General features: G+C 40.8%; 1 non-coding gene and 2 pseudogenes across 1 annotated transcript; 1 reads left to right on the plus strand and 2 right to left on the minus strand.

The window, feature by feature from the left end:
- Positions 1–4,342: 4,342 nt before the first annotated feature.
- Positions 4,343–4,519, minus strand: LOC140283457 (U2 spliceosomal RNA; annotated as a pseudogene).
- Positions 4,520–9,507: 4,988 nt separating this feature from the next.
- On the plus strand, positions 9,508–9,698 carry LOC140283356 (U2 spliceosomal RNA). The gene has a single exon (XR_011910059.1). It is a non-coding gene; the product is annotated as a U2 spliceosomal RNA (small nuclear RNA).
- Positions 9,699–17,930: 8,232 nt separating this feature from the next.
- LOC140283458 (U2 spliceosomal RNA) lies at positions 17,931–18,107 on the minus strand (annotated as a pseudogene).
- Positions 18,108–24,105: the final 5,998 nt, after the last annotated feature.

Raw genomic sequence — 24,105 nt, forward strand, 5'->3', positions numbered from 1 at the left:
TGTTATGTAGGAGAGATGTCTGGTAAAGATATTTTGTTAAGTAACCATATCACAGCCACTGCATGAGGTACCTTAAGTGTTAATGGGTGAAATAACACCATTATTGTTGATGCCTGCACTGCCAATGGCTTCTGGCCATTGATTCAAAAGTACGATCTCGTCCCTTTTTCCCCCTTTCAGTGGACACTGGCCCCTAATTACCGCAATTCAGCAGGGGGTCTTTCATTACTTACAGCCGAACACCTCCGCTCCCGCATTTGATGGTGTATAGTCGGGCATTCTCACCATTTCTCATCAGGTTTTTGCAAATTATGATGACATTCACACCTGCTTTTGATGTTGTATGGTTGGGCATTCGCACCTTTTTTTACCCATTTTTCAGGAATTATGGGTGGACATTCACACCATCTTACAGCTGAACACCTCCTCTCCCGCATATGATCATGTGCGGTTTTTTTATTCGAAAAATTTTCTTTCATGTTTTCTAGCAATTATTGATGGACATTCAGACCTTCTTGCAGCTGAACACCTCTGCTCCCGCTTTTGATGGTGTATAGTTGGGCTTTCGAGCCTTTTCTTCCCCGGTTTTTACAAATTATGGTTGGACATTCAGACCTTCTTGCAGCCGAAAACCTCCGCTCCCTCTTTTGATCATACATTGTCGGGCATTCGCACCTTTTCTTAACCACTTTTTACAAAACATGGTTGGACTTTCAAACTTTCTTGTAGCCGAACACATCCCTTCCCGCTATTGATTGTGTACAGTCGGGTATTTTAACCTTTTCTTACCCGCTTTTTACCAACTACGGTCGGACATTCACACCTTCTTATGGCGGAACACCTCCGCTCCCTCTTTTGATGGTGTAGGTTCGGGCATTCGAACCTTTTCTTACCCGCTTTTGAGTTATTATGGCTGGACATTCACAGCTTCTTGCAGCCGAACACCTCTTCTCCCGCTTTTGATGATGAATGGTCCGGCATTCTTACCTTTTCTAACACATTTTTCAGCAATTATTGTCGGTCATTCACACCTTTCTCATCAGCTTTTTACAAATTATGATCTGACATTCACACCTACTTGCAGCCGAACACCTCGGCTTCCGCTTTTGATGGTGTATATTTTGGCATTCGAACCTTTTCTTACCCGCTTTTTACAAACCATGGTCGGACTTTCATACCTTCTTTTAGCCGAACAACTCCGCTCCCGCTATTGATTGTGTAGAGTTGGGTATTTTAGCCTTTTCTTACCCGCTTTTTACCAACTATGGTCGGACATTCACACCTTCTTACAGCGGAACACCTCCGCTCCCTCTTTTGATGGTGTATGTTCTGGCATTCGAACCTTTTCTTACCCACTTTTTACAAACTATGCTCGGACATTCACACCTTCTTGCAGTGAAACACCTCCGCTCCCTCTTTTGATTGTGTATGTTCGGGCATTCGAACCTTTTCTTACCCACCTTTTACAAACTATGGTCGGACATTCAAACCTTCTTGTGGCCGAACACATCCACTTCTGCTTGTGATGATGTATAGTTGGGCATTCACACCTTTTCTTACCCATTTTTCAGTAATTATTGGTGGACATTCAGACCTTCTTGCAGCTGAACACCTCCGCTCCCGCTTTTGATGGTGTATAGTCGGGCATTCGAGCCTTTTCTTCAACGGTGTTTACAAATTATGGTTGGAAATTCAGACCTTGCAGCCGAACAACTCCGCTCCCTCTTTTGATCATACATTGTCGGGCATTCGCACCTTGTCTTACCCGCTTTTTACAAACCATGGTCGGACTTTCACACCTTCTTGTAGCCGAACAACTCCGCTCCCGCTATTGATTGTGTACAGTCCGGTTTTTTAACCTTTTCTTACCCGCTTTTTACCAACTATGGTCGGACATTCGCAGCATCTTACAGCGGAACACCTCCGCTCCCTCTTTTGATGGTGTATGTTCGGGCATTCGAACTTTTTCTTACCCGCTGTTTACAAACTATGGTTGGACATTCAAACCTTCTTGTAGCAGAACACATCCACTTCTTCTTTTGATGATGTATGGTTGGGCATTCGCACCTTTTCTTACCCATTTTTCAGGAATTATGGGTGGATATTCACACCTACTTGCAGTCGAACAGCTCTGCTCCCACTTTTGATTATGTTTGGTTGGATATTCGAACCTTTTCTTAACTGCTTTTTACAAACTTTGGTCGGACGTTCACACCTTCTTGCAGCCGAACACCTCCGCTTCCGCTTTTGATGGTATATATTCGGGCATTCGAACCTTTTCTTACCCACTTTTTACCAACTATGGTCGGACATTCACACCGTCTTTCAAGTGTAACACCTCCGCTCCCTCTTTTGATGGTGTATGTTCGGGCATTCGCACCTTTTCTTACCCGCTTTTTACAAACTATGGTCGTACATTCAAACCTTCTTGTAGCCGAAAACCTCCACTCCCTCTTTTGATCATACTTTGTCGGGCATTCGCACCTTTTCTTACCCGCTTTTTACAAACTATGCTCGGACATTCAAACCTTCTTGTAGCCGAACACATCCACTCCTGCTTTTGATGATGTATGGTTGGGCATTCGAACCTACTTGTTGCCCGCTTTTCATTAATTATGGGTGGACATTCACACCTTGTCACAGCCAAACACCTCCGCTCCCTGTTTTGATCATGTATGGTTGGACATTCGCACCTTTTCTCACCCGCTTTTTGCAAACTATGGTCGGCCAATCACAGCTTCCTCTCCACCATACTTGTATGGTGGGATATTCACACCCACTTGCATCCGAAGATCTCCGCCCCCACTTTTGTTGATATTTAGTCGGTCATTCACACCTTACCCGTTTTCTTGCCGCCAAACACCTCTGATCTCGCTTTTGATGATGTAAGATTGGGCATTCAGACCTTGCTTTTCCTGCTTTTCACCAACTATAGATGGACATTCACACCTTCTTGCAGCCGAACACTTCCGCTCCACCTTTTAGGTTTCTATCACACCTTTTTTTTCACCGCATTTTATAGATTATGGTTGGAAATTCTCAACCACTCATCCGAAGACCTCTCCTCCCGCTTTTGTTAATATATTTGAACTTTAGTCAGACATTCACACCTACTTGTAGCCGAACACCACCTCTCTAGCTTTTGATGAGGTATGGTCCGGGATTCTTACTGTTTCTAACACATTTTTCAGCAATTATGGTAGGATATTCACACCTTCTTGCAGCTGAACACCTCCTCTCCCACTTATGATCATGTGCGGATTGATTTTCGAAAATTTTCTTTCATGTTTTCTAGCAATTAATTATGGACATTTAGACCTTCTTGCAGCTGAACACCTCCGCTCCCGCTTTTGATCATACATTGTCAGGCATTCGCACCTTGTCTTACCCGCTTTTTACAAACTTTAGTCGAACATTCACACCTTTTTGCAGCCGAACACAGTTTTGTGCAGCCGAATTTGGGCATTCGCACCTTTTCATACCCACTTTTTACCAACTATGGTCGGACATTCACACCGTCTTACAGCGGAACACCTCCGCTCCCTCTTTTGATGGTGTATGTTCGGGCATTCGAACATTTTCTTACCCGCTTTTTACAAACTATGCTCGGACATTCAAACCTTCTTGTAGCCGAACACATCCACTCCTGCTTTTGATGATGTATGGTATGGCATTCGAACCTACTTGTTGCCCGCTTTTCATTAATTATGGGTGGACATTCACACCTTGTCGCAGCCAAACACCTCCGCTCCCTGTTTCGATCATGTATGGTTGGACATTCGCACCTTTTCTCACCCGCTTTTTGCAAACTATGGTCGGCCATTCACAGCTTCCTCTCCACCATACTTGTATGGTGGGATATTCACACCCACTTGCATCCGAAGACCTCCGCCCCCACTTTTGTTGATATTTAGTCGGTCATTCGCACCTTACCCGCTTTTGGCAAACTATGGCCTTCTTGCAGCCAAAAACCTCTGATCTCGCTTTTGATGATGTAAGGTTGGGCATTCAGACCTTGCTTCACCTGCTTTTCACCAAATATAGTCGGACATTCACACCTTCTTGCAGCCGAACACTTCCGCTCCACCTTTTAGTTTTCTATGGGGCATTCACACCTTTATTTTCACCGCATTTTATAAAAACACCACAGGAACACCGTATTGAGGCTTTGTTCTGACCGCTCATTCGGTGTCGCGTTTCTTTCAAGCATTTCTCCTGGTTAGCCCGCACTCGGCTCGCTCCCAGAGCCGTGTTAAAGTCTACTTCGCATTCACTCTCTTTTCTCAGCAGACTAAAAGAAACTTCCATCCTGCACCGCTGTTAGCTTTTTCACAAGAGCAGAGGAGAGCGCACCGTTCCCAGCGGCACTGCAGTACCGGGTCGATGCTTGGAGTGAACGGAGCAAGCTCCTTTTTCAACTCCTATTGATAAAAATCCATTTAATATGTAGTCCTTGCATAGACATATCACATATTAAACTGATAAGTACAGATGGATTATGTGCAATTAGTAAAGAGAGTAGAGGACGATCTCTCTCGTTGGAAGTCCTTACCTATATCACTTATGGGGAGAGTTACAACCATTAAAATGATGATACTACCAAAAGTTAACTATTTGTTCTCAATGATCCCCATAAAACCATCTGCTACTTGGTTTAAGTCACTAGATTCATGCATCTCCAAATTTCTGTGGAAAAACAAACCACCACGTATTAGTTTAAAAACCCTACAGAAGACCAAGGACAGTGGTGGATTAGATTTACCTCATTTTCAGCACTATTCCTTAGCCAATAGGTTACAATATATATCAAAATGGTTTAAACCTTGTTGTTGTCACAGTTCCCAGAGACGTTGTAATCGTTGAGGATTCTATATTCACCCCCTCATTAGAGGCACGTGTTGCAGATTGATGACACTGAATCTTCTTCTCTGTTCATTGCTGGCATCATTCCCAGCATCGTAAGTGTTCGTGGCATTGTTAGCCTCTTCTTCTGGATCTTGATATCGAGCATCCTTTTGTATTTCTGGTTTGTAAGTCCTCTCTCTTCGTTCACCGGAGTCTTCGTCTCTTTGTCCTTGAGTTTGGTGATTTTTTCTTCTTTTGATGCCTTGACACAGTGTGACAGGTGATACCACATGGGAGATCCTTTAACTTGGACTGCTGTCCCTGTGCTGCGAAATGGCTGTGCTGCTCAAATGGTCTCTCCTTCATCATATACACAGTTATTTATACATCACCTTCCACCATGAAGCGTTGTCCCTTTTTGTTTCTCTCTTTGTTCTTAAAATGCTGTTATAAATGTCTAAACCAATCCATTAAACTAGATCATTTTGGCAGTAAAGCGATCTACAATGTGCTTGGTCGCAAAGCTGCTCATCTGTGGTAAACAGCTCTTCAGAAAGGCATTCTTCAATTGATTTCACTCATTTTATGTAATAATTTTGTGATTTCCTACAAAACTACACTTCTTCTCCCATCTGTCTGAGTATTTAATATTGTCTGGGTCCCGTTAAAACATGTATTTTTCCCATCTAATTCCTTGTTTGCTTTAAAACAAGTATTCCCCATTTTCTATCCCTTCAGTAGCCAACCAGTTTGTATGGAGTACACTGGAGCAACTTGACTGATCAGTAAAACACTGCTTTTGTTGTCACCGCAAGGCTTCCCCCGTCGGTTGTTTCACTGAGACACTACTGAGTAACTACAACTCAACACAGTTTATATACATAACATTCATATACATACTAACAAACAAACAAACAATAATTTATCGCAATTTTCTCATCTCTGTTTGAACGTACACCCAGGTAAATATTCCTGTAGTCTTCTCATACCGACTATGGACCCATTCATTGTTTAACTTCACTGTTTTGCAAATCCTAATTGAATATTGCACATTGACATTGAACTTTACTGGATAAGCAGGTCTTCATTGCATTCAGCAGCCTATATGTGAGCATTTATGTGTAAGCTGTTCTTCTTTGCATTTATCAGCAGCAAGCAATTCTTCACTGCACATGCATATGTAAATAGTAAAACAATTCCAATGTGTTAGCGAAACCTTCTATATCACAGTGGTTTCTAAGGTCTATTTTAAGTTCTTTGCCATCAGTGAGATGACATTGTTTACAAAGTGTGTCAAATTATCACTGAAGATATTTTCAGGAATTTCAAATCTAGAAATGAGTTATTTTACGCGTGATTTTGCTACTGAGAGTGCATCTGCTTGTGCACATGGAAATATTTCAGACCATTTGGTAAAAACCTCTGTTGTCACTGAGCAGAATCGTTTCCCTTAACATTAATTTAGTTCAATGAAATCTACAAAATAATGAAATAATGAAATCCAAACAAATATGTTGAAAAAGATACACTGGCTTAGGGAATTATCTTCGTTTTGGTCTTAGATTGCCCTGTGGAATGTATTTTGCACATATTTGACCTGCTAGACAAAACTTTATTCATTTATTTATTCTAAAGAAATGTTTTTAATAATTAGTAAAACCATATGCTGTAAAAACCTGGTTCATTATTGCTTCCATCCCTCCTGTTGAGACATGACATGGTCCGTGGCTCAATACTGCAGCATATTTAAACAAATTCTTTGGCAGTATGGTTTTCCTTCCGGTCATTCATACGAGTCTATTGTAGATGGCAATTGAATAACATCTAATAATGCTAAAATATTTGTAGTTTATACATTTAGCTGTGGATGTCAACATACCTGTTTTTCCAATGCTGTGTTAACACATGTACAGTTGAGAAGGCATACTGACTGTCAGTGTAAACGTTAACAACCTTTTTGTTATTTAGTTTACAAGCTTCAGTTAAAGCTACCAATTCGACTGCTTGAACAGAGTAATTTTTTGGTAGTGGTTGTTTTAAGAAAACTTCAGTTTCTGTTACTACTGCAAATCCTGTAGCATTTGTGCCATCAGGGTTTTTTTCCTTGATCTGTTGAATAAATATAGTTATTTCTGCATTTTCATAATGTATATCAGTTAAGTCTGGCCTGGGTAAAACACTGATGGTTATTTCTGACATGCAATCATGAGGCTTTCCATCTGTGGGGTAGGTAGCAGTGTGGATGGATTAAGTGTAGCACATCTCTCGACAACAAGGTGTGGCTGTGAAAGAAGAACTGTTATGTAGGAGAGATGTCTGGTAAAGATATTTTGTTAAGTAACCATATCACAGCCACTGCATGAGGTACCTTAAGTGTTAATGGGTGAAATAACACCATTATTGTTGATGCCTGCACTGCCAATGGCTTCTGGCCATTGATTCAAAAGTACGATCTCGTCCCTTTTTCCCCCTTTCAGTGGACACTGGCCCCTAATTACCGCAATTCAGCAGGGGGTCTTTCATTAGGAGTACTGGACTCCCCCGTGCACGGTTTCAGCTCCGACCCTGGACAGCGGAAAAAACGTTGAGATCTGGTTTGAGGACCCAATTGTTGAGAAAAGTCTCTCAATGAGACTCAGAGTTGCTGGAGTCAGTTAATGCAAAGGTTTAATCTTGCAGCAAGTTCAAGAATGTGTGTGTGTATGGGTGTATGTGTGCGAACGTGTGTGAGTTTGTGTGTGTGAGAGTTTAAAGAACCTGTTATCCACAGGCAGGCCTTAACTAGTATGGCACGGGTCCAGCCTGTCTCATCTTTTTTGGAAGGTCCAGCGCTCGGCCGTAACCCTTCTGTCTGTTTGGACTCTCACATACATTCGGTTAATCATAGAAAAACGAGAACAAAACTTTTTAGCCCCTTAGATTCATAAAACAGACATGGTGCAGTTATTTCCATTCTAGAAAATAAGAGTAATCACCACCATTCCTATAAATTCTGGATATTCTAACAATCTGAATCTTTTTTAAATGTTCGATGAAGCCCTTTGCTGTTCTGTTTAGAGACTCAGCTGATCATAAATCAAGTTTTGCTCTTGAACCAAGCTTCTAAACTCTTCACCTTTTTCATTTCTCAGTTAGTATTCACTTTAAAACTGATTAAAAGAAAAATTAAATGAATGCCTATCAACAAATGTGGGATCTAAACTCTAGTGCTTCCTCTAAAATAATTTCCTTTCTCAATTCAGAAATGTGTGTGTGTAAGTCACAACACCCGTGACACCAAAACGGCTTTCTTTTCTCTCTTTTCTCTACACTCTGCACTGTGAGCACACACAACAAATCAGAAAAGCTTTTTTCTCTCTTTTCTACATTATGGACTGTGGGGACACAAAACCGCTCTCTCTTTTTTTTTTTTTTTGATTGTGTGCCAGGGCGTTGTCTCACGTATTAGATTATGCTTAAGATACGAATGAGTTTATCAGTCACATCAGAATCCATACATACTGATCCTCCCGTAATAAAATGGTCGGATCTTATCAAACACACTTTGTTTCTTGTGACAAGTCAGCGAAACAGCGTATACACGTCAAGACACTGAATCAAGTTTGCCACAAGAACTCATAAGTTTGGCAGTATTGCTCTGCCGTCAGCAATCATACACCCATTTTATTTTCATGAGACATGTGCAGGCACCTGTTCATCTACTGTTCTATCACTATGAATTAGTTTATCTATTATCAATAAGGATACTTCTACAACTACTATCAAAGTATGTCTGGACTTCTTATGTTGTCAGTTGCTATATATGAATAAGTGGGTTGCTACTGAAAAGCATTAAGCATGTCACACAGCCCAAACATATAACATTTCAGGACACACCACACAGTTAACAACCACAGTGAAGCGTGTCAAAGCCCAAACATGTAACATTCAACAGGACACTTACACAACACATTCAAATCAAACAGTCAGACAACATACAAGAACCTATACCCCAGCCGGCATTGCTCCCTGCCTATTTTCCTACAACTCACTATGTGTGCGCACACCTTTATTCACAAACTCTTCAACTTATACTCTTTTACCGAAGCTGCTACAGCTCGATTGGCCAAATACCCTTGGATCCTATTTCGGTGAATTTGACATCTGCCTTGCATGTAACAGATTAGCGGTTTAGCAGTTTTAATTTAGTTTGAGTGAAGGAATTCATTTTATAGCAAAATCCGAAATCGTGAAGAACTCATGGAAGTAAGCTTATTCTCGGATTCCTGAATCTTTAGATTTGCTCTTTGTTTTACTGCAAAGTACAACGTTGAGCAGCACTAATGAGTTGTTTCTATTTTTGGCAGGCTTTACCTTTGCGGATGAAGCCCTTTCTGTCTGTGCAAAAGAAATCTTGTTACTGTGCAGAGTGACTTCTCTGAGTAGAGTCGCCTTACTTGTTGCGACTGTGCCGATGTTCGAAGCTGGAGTGCAAAGTTGTTGCTTGAATGGTGCTCGCTGGAGCATGCGGTAGTGTAAAGTTATACCATTTAAAAGGGCTGAAGAGTGCTCAGTGCAGCGGGTGGGCCGAGGTGCAAAGTGACACTATGGCCATAAAAAGAACACCGCTACAAGTGCGCATTGTGCCAGGAAGGGCCCTCGGACGTGAACCAGTGGACAGTTATCGCTTCTCGGCCTTTTGTTTAAGATCAAGTGTAGTATCTGTTCTTATTAGTTTAATGTCTGATGTGTCCTCTATGCGAGGACTACATATTAAATGGATTTGTATCAATAGGAGTTGAAAAAGGAGCTTGCTCCGTTCACTCCAAGCATCGACCCGGTACTGTAGTGCCCCTGGGAACGGTGCGCTCTCCTCTGCTCTTGTGAAAAAGCAAACAGCGGTGCAGGATGGAAGTTTCAGGGAGCCCAAGATGAAACTTTCTTTTAGTCTGCTGAGAAAAGAGAGTGAATGCGAAGTAGACTTTAACACGGTTCTGGGAGCGAGCCGAGTGCGGGCTAACCAGGAGAATTGCTTGAAAGAAACGCGACACCGAATGAGCGGTCAGAACAAAGCCTCAATATGGTGTTCCTGTGGTGTTTTTATAAAATGCGGTGAAAAAAAAGGTGTGAATGCCCCATAGAAAACTAAAAGGTGGAGCGGAAGTGTTCGGCTGCAAGAAGGTGTGAATGTCCAACTATATTTGGTGAAAAGCAGGTGAAGCAAGGTCTGAATGCCCAACCTTACATCATCAAAAGCGAGATCAGAGGTTTTTGGCTGCAAGAAGGCCATAGTTTGCCAAAAGTGGGTAAGGTGCGAATGACCGACTAAATATCAACAAAAGTGGGGGCGGAGGTCTTCGGATGCAAGTGGGTGTGAATATCCCACCATAGAAGTATGGTGGAGAGGAAGCTGTGAATGGCCGACCATAGTTTGCAAAAAGCGGGTGAGAAAAGGTGCGAATGTCCAACCATACATGATCAAAACAGGGAGCGGAGGTGTTTGGCTGCGACAAGGTGTGAATGTCCACCCATAATTAATGAAAAGCGGGCAACAAGTAGGTTCGAATGCCCAACCATACATCATCAAAAGCAGGAGTGGATGTGTTCGGCTACAAGAAGGTTTGAATGTCCGAGCATAGTTTGTAAAAAGCGGGTAAGAAAAGGTTCGAATGCCTGAACATACATCATCAAAAGCAGGACTGGATGTGTTCGGCTACAAGAAGGTTTGAATGTCCGACCATAGTTGGTAAAAAGTGGGTATGAAAAGGTTCGAATGCCCAAAATCGGCTGAAAAAAACTGTGTTCGGCTGCAAAAAGGTGTGAATGTTTGACTAAAGTTTGTAAGGTTCGAATGCCTGACAATGTATGATCAAAAGCGGGAGCGGAGGTATTCAGCTGCAAGAAGGTCTAAATGTCCATCATTAATTGCTAGAAAACATGAAAGAAAATTTTCGAAAATCAATCTGCATATGATCATAAGTGGGAGAGGAGGTGTTCAGCTGCAAGAAGGTGTGAATGTCCTACCATAATTGCTGAAAAATGTGTTAGAAACGGTAGGAATGCCGGACCATACATCATCAAAAGCTAGAGAGGTGGTGTTCGGCTGCAAGTAGGTGTGAATGTCTGACTAAAGTTCAAATATATTAACAAAAGCGGGAGGAGAGGTCTTCGGATGAGTGGTTGAGAATTTCCAACCATAATCTATAAAATGCGGTGAAAAAAAAGGTGTGATAGAAACCTAAAAGGTGGAGCGGAAGTGTTCGGCTGCAAGAAGGTGTGAATGTCCGTCTATAGTTGGTGAAAAGCAGGAAAAGCAAGGTCTGAATGCCCAATCTTACATCATCAAAAGCGAGATCAGAGGTGTTTGGCTGCAAGAAAACGGGTAAGGTGTGAATGACCGACTAAATATCAACAAAAGTGGGGGCGGAGGTCTTCGGATGAAAGTGGGTGTGAATATCCCACCATACAAGTATGGTGGAGAGGAAGCTGTGAATGTCCGACCATGGTTTGTAAAACGCGGGTAAGACAAGGTGCGAATGTCCGACAATGTATGATCAAAAGAGGGAGCGGAGGTGTTCGGCTGCAAGGTCTGAATTTCCAACCATAATTTGTAAACACCGTTGAAGAAAAGCCTCGAAAGCCCGACTATACACCATCAAAAGCGGGAGCAGAGGTGTTCAGCTGCAAGAAGGTCTGAATGTCCACCAATAATTACTGAAAAATGGGTAAGAAAAGGTGTGAATGCCCAACTATACATCATCAAAAGCAGAAGTGGATGTGTTCGGCCACAAGAAGGTTTGAATGTCCGACCATAGTTTGTAAAAGGCGGGTAAGAAAAGGTTTGAATGCCCGAACATACACAATCAAAAGAGGGAGCGGAGGTGTTTCGCTGCAAGAAGGTGTGAATGTCCGAGCATAGTTTGTAAAAAGTGGGTAAGAAAAGGTTCGAATGCCCGAACATACACCATCAAAAGAGGGAGCGGAGGTGTTCCGCTGTAAGAAGGTGTGAATGTACAACCATAGTTGGTAAAAAGCGGGTAAGAAAAGGTTAAAATATCCGACTCTACACAATCAATAGCGGGAGCGGAGTTGTTCGGCTAAAAGAAGGTGTGAAAGTCCGACCATGGTTTGTAAAAAGCGGGTAAGAAAAGGTTCGAATGCAAAAATATACACCATCAAAAGCGGAAGCCGAGGTGTTCGGCTGCAAGTAGGTCTGAATGTCCACCCATAATTAATGAAAAGCGGGCAACAAGTAGGTTCGAATGCCCAACCATACATCAACAAAAGCAGGAGTGGATGTGTTTGGCTACAAGAAGGTTTGAATGTCCGAGCACAGTTTGTAGAAAGCGGGTAAGAAAAGGTGCGAATGCCCGACAATGTATGATCAAAAGAGGGAGTGGAGGTTTTCGGCTACAAGAAGGTTTGAATGTCCAACCATAGTTTGTAAAAAGCGGGTAAGAAAAGGTGCGAATGCCCGAAAATACACCATCAAAAGAGGGAGCGGAGGTGTTCCGCTGTAAGATGGTGCGAATGTCCGACCATAGTTGGTAAAAAGCGGGTAAGAAAAGGTTCGAATGCCCGAATATATACCATCAAAAGCGGAAACGGAGGTGTTCGGCTGCAAGAAGGTGTGAACGTCCGACCAAAGTTTGTAAAAAGCAGTTAAGAAAAGGTTCGAATATCCAACCAAACATAATCAAAAGTGGGAGCAGAGCTGTTCGACTGCAAATAGGTGTGAATGTCCACCCATAATTCCTGAAAAATGGGTAAGAAAAGGTGCGAATGCCCAACCATACATCATCAAAAGAAGAAGTGGATGTGTTCTGCTACAAGAAGGTTTGAATGTCCGACCATAGTTTGTAAAAAGTGGGTAAGAAAAAGTTTGAATGCCCGAACATACACCATCAAAAGAGGGAGCGGAGGTGTTCCGCTGTAAGACGGTGTGAAAGTCCGACCATAATTGGTAAAAAGCTGGTAAGAAAAGGTTAAAATACCCGACTGTACACAATCAATAGCGGGAGCGGAGTTTTTCGGCTACAAGAAGGTGTGAAAGTCCGACCATGGTTTGTAAAACGCGGGTAAGACAAGGTGCGAATGCCCGACAATGTATGATCAAAAGAGGGAGCGGAGGTGTTCGGCTGCAAGGTCTGAATTTCCAACCATAATTTGTAAACACCGTTGAAGAAAAGCCTCGAAAGCCCGACTATACACCATCAAAAGCGGGAGCAGAGGGGTTCAGCTGCAAGAAGGTCTGAATGTCCACCAATAATTACTGAAAAATGGGTAAGAAAAGGTGTGAATGCCCAACTATACATCATCAAAAGCAGAAGTGGATGTGTTCGGCCACAAGAAGGTTTGAATGTCCGACCATAGTTTGTAAAAAGCGGGTAAGAAAAGGTTCGAATGCCCGAACATACACAATCAAAAGAGGGAGCGGAGGTGTTTCGCTGCAAGAAGGTGTGAATGTCCGACCGTAGTTGGTAAAAAGTGGGTAAGAAAAGGTTAAAATACCCGACTGTACACAATCAATAGCGGGAGCGAATGTGTTCGGCTACAAGAAGGTGTGAAAGTCCGACCATGTTTTGTAAAAAGCGGTTAAGAAAAGGTGCGAATGCCCGACAATGTATGATCAAAAGAGGGAGCGGAGGTTTTCGGCTGCAAGAAGGTCTGAATGTCCAACCATAATTTGTAAAAACCGGGGAAGAAAAGGCTTGAAAGCCCGACTATACAACATCAAAAGCGGGAGCAGAGGGGTTCAGCTGCAAGAAGGTCTGAATGTCCATCAATAATTGCTAGAAAACATGAAAGAAAATTTTCGAATATCAAACCGCACATGATCATAAGTGGGAGCGGAGGTGTTTAGCTGCAAGAAGGTGTGAATGTCCACCCATAATTCCTCAAAAATGGGTAAAAAAAAAGGTGCGAATGCCCAACCATACATCATCAAAAGCAGGTGTGAATGTCAGATCATAATTTGCAAAAACCTGATGAGAAATGGTGAGAATGCCCGACTATACACCATCAAATGCGGGAGCGGAGGTGTTCGGCTGTGAGTAGGTGTGAATGTCCGACCATACTTGCTGAAAAATATGACAAAGCAGTTTTCACTTGGTTTGAGTGAAGGATTTCATTTTATATCAAAATCCGAAATTGTGTAGAACTCGTGGAAATAAGTTTATTCTCGGATTCCTAAAGGTTTAGTGTTGTTCTTTGGTATACTGCAAAGTAATACTTTCTATTTTGTTGAAACCGATTAAGTTAAAACTGCTTTGTTCTTCATATTTATCCATGTCATAATAGCTTTAAACAAAAAAGAACGTTGTACTTTGCAGGATAGGAAAGAACAACTCTAAACCTTTTCAGGAATCCGAGAATAAGCTTCTTATCACCAGTTCTACACAATTTCGGATTTTGATATAAAATGAATTCCTTCACTCAAACCAAGTTAAAACTGCTTTGTCCTTCATATTTATCCATGTCTGAATAGGTTTCAACAAAAAAGAAAGTATTAATTTGCAGTATACCAAAGAACAACACTAAACCTTTAGGAATCCGAGAATAAGCTTCTTATCACCAGTTCTACACAATTTCGGATTTTGATATAAAATGAATTCCTTCACTCAAACCAAGTTAAAACTGCTTTGTCCTTAATATTTATCCATGTCTGAATAGGTTTCAACAAAAAAGAAAGTATTACTTTGCAGTATACCAAAGAACAACACTAAACCTTTAGGAATCCGAGAATAAGCTTCTTATCGCCAGTTCTACACAATTTCGGATTTTGATATAAAATGAATTCCTTCACTCAAACCAAGTTAAAACTGCTTTGTCCTTAATATTTATCCATGTCTGAATAGGTTTCAACAAAAAAGAAAGTTTTACTTTACAGTATACCAAAGAACAACACTAAACCTTTAGGAATCCGAGAATAAGCTTCTTATCGCCAGTTCTACACAATTTCGGATTTTGATATAAAATGAATTCCTTCACTCAAACCAAGTTAAAACTGCTTTGTCCTTAATATTTATCCATGTCTGAATAGGTTTCAACAAAAAAGAAAGTTTTACTTTACAGTATACCAAAGAACAACACTAAACCTTTAGGAATCCGAGAATAAGCTTCTTATCGCCAGTTCTACACAATTTCGGATTTTGATATAAAATGAATTCCTTCACTCAAACCAAGTTAAAACTGCTTTGTCCTTAATATTTATCCATGTCGGAATAGGTTTCAACAAAAAAGAAAGTATTACTTTACAGTATACCAAAGAACAACACTAAACCTTTAGGAATCCGAGAATAAGCTTCTTATCGCCAGTTCTACACAATTTCGGATTTTGATATAAAATGAATTCCTTCACTCAAACCAAGTTAAAACTGCTTTGTCCTTCATATTTATCCATGTCTGAATCGGTTTCAACAAAATAGAAAGTATTACTTTGCAGTATACCAAAGAACAACACTAAACCTTTAGGAATCCGAGAATAAACTTATTTCCACGAGTTCTACACAATTTTGATATAAAATGAATTCCTTCACTCAAACCAAGTGAAAACTGCTTTGTCATATTTTTCAGCAAGTATGGTCGGACATTCACACCTACTCACAGCCGAACACCTCCGCTCCCGCATTTGATGGTGTATAGTCGGGCATTCTCACCATTTCTCATCAGGTTTTTGCAAATTATGATCTGACATTCACACCTGCTTTTGATGTTGTATGGTTGGGCATTCGCACCTTTTTTTACCCATTTTTCAGGAATTATGGGTGGACATTCACACCATCTTACAGCTGAACACCTCCTCTCCCGCATATGATCATGTGCGGTTTGATATTCGAAAAATTTTCTTTCATGTTTTCTAGCAATTATTGATGGACATTGAGACCTTCTTGCAGCTGAACACCTCTGCTCCCGCTTTTGATGGTGTATAGTTGGGCTTTCGAGCCTTTTCTTCCCCGGTTTTTACAAATTATGGTTGGACATTCAGACCTTCTTGCAGCCGAAAACCTCCGCTCCCTCTTTTGATCATACATTGTCAGCATTCGCACCTTTTCTTAACCACTTTTTACAAAACATGGTTGGACTTTCACACTTTCTTGTAGCCGAACACATCCCTTCCCGCTATTGATTGTGTACAGTTGGGTATTTTAACCTTTTCTTACCCGCTTTTTACCAACTACGGTCGGACATTCACACCTTCTTATGGCGGAACACCTCCGCTCCCTCTTTTCATGGTGTAGGTTCGGGCATTCGAACCTTTTCTTACCCGCTTTTTACAAACTATGCTCGGACATTCAAACCTTCTTGTAGCCAAACACATCCACTCCTGCTTTTGTTGATGTATGGTTGGGCATTCGAACCTACTTGTTGCCCGCTTTTCATTAATTATGGGTGGACATTCACACCTTGTCACAGCCAAACACCTCCGCTCCCTGTTTTGATCATGTATGGTTGGACATTCGCACCTTTTCTCACCCGCTTTTTGCAAACTATGGTCGGCCATTCACAGCTTCCTCTCCACCATACTTGTATGGTGGGATATTCACACCCACTTGCATCCGAAGATCTCCGCCCCCACTTTTGTTGATATTTAGTCGGTCATTCACACCTTACCCGTTTTCTTGCCGCCAAACACCTCTGATCTCGCTTTTGATGATGTAAGATTGGGCATTCAGACCTTGCTTTTCCTGCTTTTCACCAACTATAGATGGACATTCACACCTTCTTGCAGCCGAACACTTCCGCTCCACCTTTTAGGTTTCTATCACACCTTTTTTTTCACCGCATTTTATAGATTATGGTTGGAAATTCTCAACCACTCATCCGAAGACCTCTCCTCCCGCTTTTGTTAATATATTTGAACTTTAGTCAGACATTCACACCTACTTGTAGCCGAACACCACCTCTCTAGCTTTTGATGAGGTATGGTCCGGGATTCTTACCGTTTCTAACACATTTTTCAGCAATTATGGTAGGATATTCACACCTTCTTGCAGCTGAACACCTCCTCTCCCACTTATGATCATGTGCGGATTGATTTTCGAAAATTTTCTTTCATGTTTTCTAGCAATTAATTATGGACATTTAGACCTTCTTGCAGCTGAACACCTCCGCTCCCGCTTTTGATCATACATTGTCAGGCATTCGCACCTTGTCTTACCCGCTTTTTACAAACTTTAGTCGAACATTCACACCTTTTTGCAGCCGAACACAGTTTTTTGCAGCCGAATTTGGGCATTCGCACCTTTTCATACCCACTTTTTACCAACTATGGTCGGACATTCACACCGTCTTACAGCGGAACACCTCCGCTCCCTCTTTTGATGGTGTATGTTCGGGCATTCGAACCTTTTCTTACCCGCTTTTTACAAACTATGCTCGGACATTCAAACCTTCTTGTAGCCGAACACATCCACTCCTGCTTTTGATGATGTATGGTATGGCATTCGAACCTACTTGTTGCCCGCTTTTCATTAATTATGGGTGGACATTCACACCTTGTCGCAGCCAAACACCCTGTTTCGATCATGTATGGTTGGACATTCGCACCTTTTCTCACCCGCTTTTTGCAAACTATGGTCGGCCATTCACAGCTTCCTCTCCACCATACTTGTATGGTGGGATATTCACACCCACTTGCATCCGAAGACCTCCGCCCCCACTTTTGTTGATATTTAGTCGGTCATTCGCACCTTACCCGCTTTTGGCAAACTATGGCCTTCTTGCAGCCAAAAACCTCTGATCTCGCTTTTGATGATGTAAGGTTGGGCATTCAGACCTTGCTTCACCTGCTTTTCACCAAATATAGTCGGACATTCACACCTTCTTGCAGCCGAACACTTCCGCTCCACCTTTTAGTTTTCTATGGGGCATTCACACCTTTATTTTCACCGCATTTTATAAAAACACCACAGGAACACCGTATTGAGGCTTTGTTCTGACCGCTCATTCGGTGTCGCGTTTCTTTCAAGCATTTCTCCTGGTTAGCCCGCACTCGGCTCGCTCCCAGAGCCGTGTTAAAGTCTACTTCGCATTCACTCTCTTTTCTCAGCAGACTAAAAGAAACTTCCATCCTGCACCGCTGTTAGCTTTTTCACAAGAGCAGAGGAGAGCGCACCGTTCCCAGCGGCACTGCAGTACCGGGTCGATGCTTGGAGTGAACGGAGCAAGCTCCTTTTTCAACTCCTATTGATAAAAATCCATTTAATATGTAGTCCTTGCATAGACATATCACATATTAAACTGATAAGTACAGATGGATTATGTGCAATTAGTAAAGAGAGTAGAGGACGATCTCTCTCGTTGGAAGTCCTTACCTATATCACTTATGGGGAGAGTTACAACCATTAAAATGATGATACTACCAAAAGTTAACTATTTGTTCTCAATGATCCCCATAAAACCATCTGCTACTTGGTTTAAGTCACTAGATTCATGCATCTCCAAATTTCTGTGGAAAAACAAACCACCACGTATTAGTTTAAAAACCCTACAGAAGACCAAGGACAGTGGTGGATTAGATTTACCTCATTTTCAGCACTATTCCTTAGCCAATAGGTTACAATATATATCAAAATGGTTTAAACCTTGTTGTTGTCACAGTTCCCAGAGACGTTGTAATCGTTGAGGATTCTATATTCACCCCCTCATTAGAGGCACGTGTTGCAGATTGATGACACTGAATCTTCTTCTCTGTTCATTGCTGGCATCATTCCCAGCATCGTAAGTGTTCGTGGCATTGTTAGCCTCTTCTTCTGGATCTTGATATCGAGCATCCTTTTGTATTTCTGGTTTGTAAGTCCTCTCTCTTCGTTCACCGGAGTCTTCGTCTCTTTGTCCTTGAGTTTGGTGATTTTTTCTTCTTTTGATGCCTTGACACAGTGTGACAGGTGATACCACATGGGAGATCCTTTAACTTGGACTGCTGTCCCTGTGCTGCGAAATGGCTGTGCTGCTCAAATGGTCTCTCCTTCATCATATACACAGTTATTTATACATCACCTTCCACCATGAAGCGTTGTCCCTTTTTGTTTCTCTCTTTGTTCTTAAAATGCTGTTATAAATGTCTAAACCAATCCATTAAACTAGATCATTTTGGCAGTAAAGCGATCTACAATGTGCTTGGTCGCAAAGCTGCTCATCTGTGGTAAACAGCTCTTCAGAAAGGCATTCTTCAATTGATTTCACTAATTTTATGTAATAATTTTGTGATTTCCTACAAAACTACACTTCTTCTCCCATCTGTCTGAGTATTTAATATTGTCTGGGTCCCGTTAAAACATGTATTATTCCCATCTAATTCCTTGTTTGCTTTAAAACAAGTATTCCCCATTTTCTATCCCTTCAGTAGCCAACTAGTTTGTATGGAGTATACTGTAGCAACTTGACTGATCAGTAAAACACTGCTTTTGTTGTCACCGCAAGGCTTCCCCCGTCGGTTGTTTCACTACGACACTACTGAGTAACTACAACTCAACACAGTTTATACACATAACATTCATATACATACTAACAAACAAACAAACAATTATTTATCGCAATTTTCTCATCTCTGTTTGAACGTACACCCAGGTAAATATTCCTGTAGTCTTCTCATACCTACTATGGACCCATTCATTGTTTAACTTCACTGTTTTGCAAATCCTAATTGAATATTACACATTGACATTGAACTTTACTGGATAAGCAGGTCTTCATTGCATTCAGCAGCCTATATGTGAGCATCTATGTGTAAGCTGTTCTTCTTTGCATTTATCAGCAGCAAGCAATTCTTCATTGCACATGCATATGAAAATAGTAAAACAATTCCAGTGCGTTAGCAAAACCTTCTATATCAGGAGTGTCCATCATGATGCTGGGAATAGAACCTCTTTCCCAGAATAGTTCAACCTTCATTACTCAACTGATCATAACTCCGCAATGAGCACATTTCAAAGTATCATTCCTCTACATGGATTCAAAAATCTATGTGTAAATGTTTAATATTTCTTATATTTGTTGATGTCATTCTGTGTGCATGTGGCCTAAACCCAATCTCTGTGTGGCAATTTTAATTTAAACAAGTTGAACTCTGCCTCTGATCATTTAAAAATGGTGTGTACCAATATCAACCTTTCTCAGGTAATTACTGATCTTACAAAACCAAACTTAAGAGATCCTTCAAGGTTGTCCCTGATTGGCTCAATCTTAACAAATCAAAGGTAGAAAATCTGCGGTATCTGAACTTGGTGTTAGTTATCACTGCTCAATAGCCCGTATCAGAATTGCAAAAATGAAAACATTAGGTCCACGCTTGGTATCCAGATCCTGAAACATCTCCATGAGCAGGCTTTTTTTTTTTAACTGATCTGTTGAATAGTTATACTCATGACACTGTTAAAATCCCAGAAATCTAGCACTTGACCATTTTTGTAAATCTTCTAATTCCATTGTTGATAAACACGCCCCTTTTAAAAAGTATAGAACTTAGAACAGGTCTAGTCCATGGCTTTCGGCAGAACTGTCTTCTTTACTTTTTTTTTTTTTCCCCTTTGTCATGTTCAGGATTATGGCAGCTGAATTGTAGATTCTTGTGAACGGGTGATTTGTTTGTTTGTTTGTTTGTTTTTTGTTGTTGTTTGTTTGTTTTTTTAGAGGTCCTCCAGGGTTGGGGTTGGGTTGAGTGGGGTGGTGTGGTGTGGTGTGGGATTCTGGGGGTACAGTAGCTCCCGGAATATGGTGACTGCAGGCCCCGAGCCTGGTGGACATCAGGCCCTCCTGCACTGTGTTGGGTCCCAGGTAGCGGGGATGCCTATTGCAGCCAGTCTCTGGCTGCCCTCTCCGGAGTGGGAGGGACCAGGACGATGGATTAATTATTTTGTTGGTTTATATATTGTAAACATAAACAATAAACATTTATAAAACTTCCCTTGGCAAAGCAAATCTGTTTGGCATAAAAGGTATTCAGACTACAATTCTGCTGCCATAATGCTGAACAGGACAAGGGAAATAAAACTAAAAACTAAAAGAAAATAACTGACTCTGTGCGTTACTAAATATCCACCACAATATAAAAGAACAACACTAAACCTTTAGGAATCCGAGAATAAGCTTCTTTTCACGAGTTCTACACAATTTCGGATTTTGATATAAAATGAATTCCTTCACTCAAACAAGTTAAAACTGCTTTGTCCTTCATATATATGTCTGAATATGTTTCAACAAAAAAGAAAGTATTACTTTGCAGTATACAAAAGAACAACACCAAACCTTTAGGAGAGAATAAGCTTCTTTTCACAAGTTCTACACAATTTTAGATTTTGATATAAAATGAATTCCTTCACTCAAACCAAGTTAAAACTGCTTTGTCCTTCATATTTATCCATGTCTAAATACCTTTAAACAAAAAACAACGTTGTACTTTGCAGGATAGGAAAGAAAAACACTAAACCTTTTCAGGAATCGGAGAATAAGCTTCTTTTCACGAGTTCTACACAATTTCGGATTTTGATATAAAATGAATTCCTTCACTCAAACCAAGTTAAAACTGCTTTGTCCTTCATATTTATCCATGTCTAAATAGCATTAAACAAAAAAGAACGTTGTACTTTGCAGGATAGGAAAGAACAACACTAAACCTTTTCAGGAATCCGAGAATAAGCTTCTTTTTACGAGTTCTACACAATTTTGGATTTTGATATAAAATGAATTCCTTCACTCAAACCAAGTTAAAACTGCTTTGTCCTTCATATTTGTGCATGTCTGAATAGGTTTCAACAAAAAAGAAAGTATTACTTTGCAGTATACAAAAGAACAACACTAAACCTATAGGAATCCGAGAATAAGCTTCTTTTCACGAGTTCTACACAATTTTAGATTTTAATATAAAATGAATTCCTTCACTCAAACCAAGTTAAAACTGCTTTGTCCTTCATATTTATCCATGTCTAAATACTTTTAAACAAAAAAGAACGTTGTACTTTGCAGGATAGGAAAGAAAAACACTAAACATTTTCAGGAATCCGAGAATAAGCTTCTTTTCACAAGTTCTACACAATTTCGGATTTTGATATAAAATGAATTCCTTCACTCAAACCAAGTTAAAACTGCTTTGTCCTTCATATTTATCCATGTCTAAATACTTTTAAACAAAAAAGAACGTTGTACTTTGCAGGATAGGAAAGAAAAACACTAAACCTTTTCAGGAATCCGAGAATAAGCTTCTTTTCACGAGTTCTACACAATTTCGGATTTTGATATAAAATGAATTCCTTCACTCAAACCAAGTTAAAACTGCTTTGTCCTTCATATTTGTGCATGTCTGAATAGGTTTCAACAAAAAAGAACGATGTACTTTGCAGTATACAAAAGAACAACGCTAAACCTTTTCAGGAATCCGAGAATAAGCTTCTTTTCACGAGTTTTACACAATTTCGGATTTTAATATAAAATTAATTCCTTCACTCAAACCAAGTTAAAACTGCTTTGTCCTTCATATTTATCCATGTCTGAATACCTTTAAACAAAAAAGAACTTTGTACTTTGCAGGATAGGAAAGAACAACACTAAACCTTTTTAGGAATCGGAGAATAAGCTTCTTTTCACGAGTTCTACACAATTTCGGATTTTGATATAAAATGATTTCCTTCACTCAAACCAAGTTAAAACTGCTTTGTCCTTCATATTTATCCATGTCTGAATAGGTTTCAACAAAAAAGAAAGTATTACTTTGCAGTATACAAAAGAACAACACTATACCTATAGGAATCCGACTGGTGTCTCTGAACCGGACCGCAGTGCATGGCCAGCCTGGACTGAAGTAGCTGTTCCAGCCTCATACCTCCAAGGCCTTTTCGGAGAGAGAGGACTGTCAGGTCCGTTTCCTGAATACCAGCGCTGGGATAATTTTTTAAATATTATAGTCTGAGACGATAGGACTGCTTTTTTGTTTTTATTTGAATAAAAGAGGGTTTCCCGGTTGTGTCATTAGTGAGACAGAGATTTCACGGGTAAGTGAAACATTTGAAGCAGTCCAAAGAAGTGTGAAGTACTGAATGGGAAACAGTAGGTTTCAGACTTTTGACCCTCCCGGGGGACGTAAGCATGATGAAATGAAAAAGAAATATGGTCCAGAGAGTGTAAAATGGACGAGATATTGGATAGAAAATTGGGGTTTTCCACCTGAAGGTTCTTTTAGTATGTTAGAAATAAGAAAATTAGAAGAAATATGAGAAAGAGATGAAGCAAAAAAAAGAAAATGAAGTTTAAATAAGAAGTAAGAAAGGAATAGAATGTTGGAAAAAATAAAGTGTATTAAGAGAAAGAAAGAAAAATGCTAAACAAATGCCATGACGGAATGATGATGATAATTTAGTATGTGGACGAAAAGATAATTCAGCTCTGATTAAGACTGAATCTTCTTTTAAACCACCACCATATTCCACTGATAACACTTCTTCTCCTTCTGCACCTCTTTACCCCACCCTGAGCGCTCTCGCTGTGCCGGATCCAGACCTGGACTCCTGCCCTCCACGACGCCTGCAACAACAACAGCCAGCCCTGCCACAAGCCTCTGGCTCTCGGGAAGAAGGGACTTCTTCCATCCTCCCTCGAGAAGAAATTCCATCATCCTCACAACATCAGTTACAAAGGTCTGATGATGAGGAAAAGGAAGACGTTTGGTTCTCTAGCGTACCTGCCCAAGAACTTTTAAGGCAAGTGACAAAAATCCTTTCCCCACAATCTGGACTTCGGAGATCTAAACGTGAGAAAAAACAAAACCAGATTCAAACCATGCCTATAGTTAAAGTTGCAGGTCCCACTGGACCATTACTGGTTTATCGACCCTGGACTGAGACTGACATCATGGAAGCATCACAATGCTTACCAGATCCAGAGAATTCTGGACCCCGTTTCGCTGACGAGTTGCGAGTTTTCTGCGCACAATTCCGCCCGACCGGGGTTGAATTGCGTCGCATATTGGCAACAAAGTTCAAACCGACCGACCTCTGCAAAATAGAGGCCAGCATGCCACAACTGGATTTGCAACCTACCAACAGTGAACGAGGACATAATGATAACGCTCAATATGAAGCAGCCATCCAAAGACTGTGTCAAGCCATTACCACTCAATTTCCAACCAAAATCAATATGTCCCACATTTACACCTGCAAACAGAAACCCGGTGAAGGGACTGATGATTTTGTACACCGCATCCTTGAGGAAGTCAGCAAGCACAGTGGTCATCAGAGACCAACGGATTTGGGTAATGAACCAGGACCATGGGAGAGTATTGCATGCGAT

Source organism: Leuresthes tenuis, unplaced genomic scaffold (assembly GCF_036924035.1).
Source record: "Leuresthes tenuis unplaced genomic scaffold, fLeuTen1.0.hap1 SCAF_23, whole genome shotgun sequence".
NCBI classification, from domain to species: Eukaryota; Metazoa; Chordata; class Actinopteri; order Atheriniformes; family Atherinopsidae; genus Leuresthes; species Leuresthes tenuis.